The sequence below is a fragment of the Elephantulus edwardii genome, unplaced genomic scaffold (assembly GCF_000299155.1).
Source record: "Elephantulus edwardii isolate Elephantulus edwardi_28Jun2011 unplaced genomic scaffold, EleEdw1.0 scaffold00407, whole genome shotgun sequence".
Lineage (NCBI taxonomy): Eukaryota > Metazoa > Chordata > Mammalia > Macroscelidea > Macroscelididae > Elephantulus > Elephantulus edwardii.
The window spans coordinates 1,092,983-1,096,483 of record NW_006400157.1 but is presented as its reverse complement, the minus strand read 5'-3'; the positions used below and the strand labels follow the sequence as shown (position 1 = coordinate 1,096,483).

At 37.1% G+C, this 3,501-nt stretch overlaps 1 pseudogene; it reads left to right on the top strand.

Annotated features, from left to right (window-relative positions):
- The window catches only part of LOC102861866, an 18,957-nt pseudogene extending 16,013 nt beyond the window's left edge, over positions 1-2,944 (top strand).
- The last annotated feature ends 557 nt before the right edge of the window (positions 2,945-3,501 follow it).

The following is a 3,501-nucleotide window of genomic DNA, read 5'->3' as shown; positions in this document are numbered from 1 at the left end:
AAATGAAAAATAAACAACCTAAATTTTTTTTTTAAAAATTAAAAAATAATAAAAAAATAAAAATATTTAAAAAAGCAAAAGGAATACTCCTGGAATCATTCTGTGAAGCAAGTATAACCCTAATACCAAATCCGTGCAGAAATATACTAAGAAAGAAAACTACATACAAATATCTCTCATGAATATAGATGCAAAAATCCTTAATAAAATCCTAGGCAATAGAACCCAAAAGCACTTAAAAAAATTAATCATGACCAAGAAGTGGGATTCATAACAGGTATGCATGGATGGTTCAGCATTAATCACCATCGCAAGAACCTGGAAACAGCCCAAATATCCAACCACAATTGAATGGATTGAGAAATTATGGTACATTCACACAATGGAATACTATGCAGCATGCAGGAGCAATAACTTTGTAAATTATTACCTAACTTGGGAGGCACTGGAGAGCATAATGCTGAGTGAACTAACTTAGTCCCACAAGGATAAATATTGTATAACACTGTTAATGTAGAATGAGTGTAAGTATCCAGGGGTGGGAAGGAATGGAAGCAGAGGGATGTGGAGGCAGAGGGGGGAAGGGGGATTAATCATTGGATTGTACAATTTGATGGGGGCTGTTGTGAGGGAATTTTGTAAATAAACTAGTGAAAAAATAAAACGAGAACACTTTAAAAAAAGAAAAACAATGTAATTCACCAACAACCATTCAATCTAAGCAATTGATGCAAAAAAGATATTAGAATACCACTTCCTCATAAAGACACTCAGCAAAATTGGAATACAAGGGCATTTCCTCAACACAGTGACAAGTATATATGCGAAAACAAGGGCCAATATCATTCTCAATGGTGAAAGACTAAAAGCATTTTCTTTGTGAACAGGGATCAGACAAGGATGCCCATTGTCACCATTTCTATTCAATATTGTATTGGATGAGCTTGTTAGGGAAATATGAAAAGAGAAGGAAAGAAAAGGCAACCAGATCAACAAAGATATGATTAAACTATTGCTAAATGCAGAGGAAATTATAGTGCACAGAGAAAACCCTAAAGACTTAACAAAAAATTATTAGAGCTAAAGAAAAATTTAGTAGAGTAGCAGGATATAAGATAAATATCCAAAAATCAGTGGGATTCTTCAGGATGCTTGGAAGACTATTTATGTTGTGGATGAGGATTTCTAGAGTTTTTCCAAGCTTTACTTTAATGAAGTTTGTAGTCTTTGGTTTTAGTCCTAGGTCCATGATCCACCTTGAGTTTGTTTTTGTGAATGGAATGAGGTGTGGATCTTGCTTGAGTTTTCTGCAGATAGTTTTCCAATTTTATCAACACCGTTTGTTTAAAAGGCTGTCATTTCCCTACTTAACTGATTTCACCTCCTTGTCAATAATCTGCAGACCATAGGTGGATGGGCTGATTTCTGGATTCTCAATTCTATTGCATTGGATCTACGTACCAGTACCACGCTGTCTTGACCACCACGGCAGTGTAGTAGGATTTGAAATCAGGGAGTGAGATGCCTCCTACCTTGTTTCTCTTTTTAAGGAGTACTTTGCTTATTTGGGACCTCTTTCATTCCAAATGAAACTTGAGATTGCCTTTTCCATCTCATCGAAGAATAGAATTGGTACCGGGAAAGGACAAAATAGATGAATGGGACATTCTAAGAATCAAATCCCTATGCACTTCCAAAAACTTCTCCAACAGGGTAAAAAGGGAAGCCAAAGACTGGGATTGGTAATGACGTATAAGATAAGGGACTTATATCTAGAATTTATAGAATCCTTGAGCACCACAACAAGATAAACAACCTAATTCAAAAATGGGCACAGGATACGAACAGACGCTTAACCAAAAAAAGACATTCAGATGGCAAACAAACACATTTAAGAAATGTTCAAAATCCCTAGCCCTAAGAGAGATGCAAATCAAAACAACTACGAGATATCATCTCACGCCAGTAAGAACAGCAAAATTTAACAGAACAGCGAACATCAAATATTGGCAAGGTTGTGGAGAAACTGGAACTCTTATTCACTGTTGGTGGGAGTGTAAAATGGTGCAACCTCTATGGAAGGCTGTATGGTGCTTTCTCTAAAAGTTGCAAATAGGTTTCCGCAGACAAGAGCACTTGACGCTTGTGGGTGCTAGGGATGCCTCCACAGACAGAATCATCAATTCATTAATAAAACATGATGTGTTGTCGAGCAAGACAGACTGGGCCAAGCATTTGAAGATGCTTTTGAGATACTGAGACAACATTCAACTGGCAGCCTTCGGTACTCCCCAGATTACAAAAATTGCCTGTGTGTCATCAATCGTTATCCTCAGGTCAGAGCAAACTGCAGATGCTGTGGCACAATGCCCACAGAGGAACCTATCTATAACTGGAAAACCTTAATGAACAGTGATGCAGACTACTGTTTAGAAGGGAATATTCATCCATCTCTGTAGAACACTGATGAGAACCAGCTAGTCCAAGCTGCTGTTCTCCAGCAAAAGGGAGAAAAAGGCAGGATGAAACTCCAACTGTTTGAATACCTTTATGAATCCCTGTGTTACCCCAAGACGGCATCTTGTATCCAGTAGATAGACAGAAGCAAAGGCATCTTTCAGCTTATATCCAAAATCAAAGAGTAACTTGCAGAACTCTGGGGGGGAAAGAAAAGGCAATCAAAGACCATGACCTATCAGAAAATGGCCAGGGCATTGAGGAATTATGGGAGAACTGGGGAAATCATGAAGATCCAGAGAAAGCTGACTTACCAGTTCAGTGAGGCCCCTCTTCAAAGACTCTTCATCTTCTTTTTGGGGGAAAAGAGATCTTACTCTTTCATTACTTCCAAGCTAGTCATGAATATCACAGTCTAAACAACTTTAATGCAAGTTACAATCACACATTTGCCAATTATCATGAGCTGAGTCATCCTGATTACTGATTTTGACCCTCAAGTTTAACAGATTCCTCGCATCGTTAACATCTATCAGCTTCAGAATTTCTCTTTTCAAGAAAACACTGAAGAGAGAGGGAGAAAATTAACTTGTTGCTCTCTCATCTAAAACAGCATTATAACCATTGGTGGGAAATTCTGCCTGTGAACAACATTAAAATGATTACTTCCAATTTGGAAACATAAAATCAAGGTTTTTGGTATCTTTATTCTCTATGCAAATATTTTCTTCTATATTAACAATGCTAATAGATACCTGATTTACAGACTGATTTAAATACACAAACATGCGAAAAAAATCACTCAGGCAAAAAAAGATTACTCCAACATATATTTGGCCTTAATGGCAAAAACCTTGGTCTATTAAGTATGCTTTTATGATTCAGGGGGCAATTTTCATGCCAATGGAAATCATACCTTTAAAACTGCCCATGAAATATACTCATGATGTTGAACAGCATAATGAGTGTAATCAGTAGCACTGAACTGTGTGTGAAAAAAATGTTGACTTGGTGAATTTTTGCTGTGTATTTTTCCAGTATAAT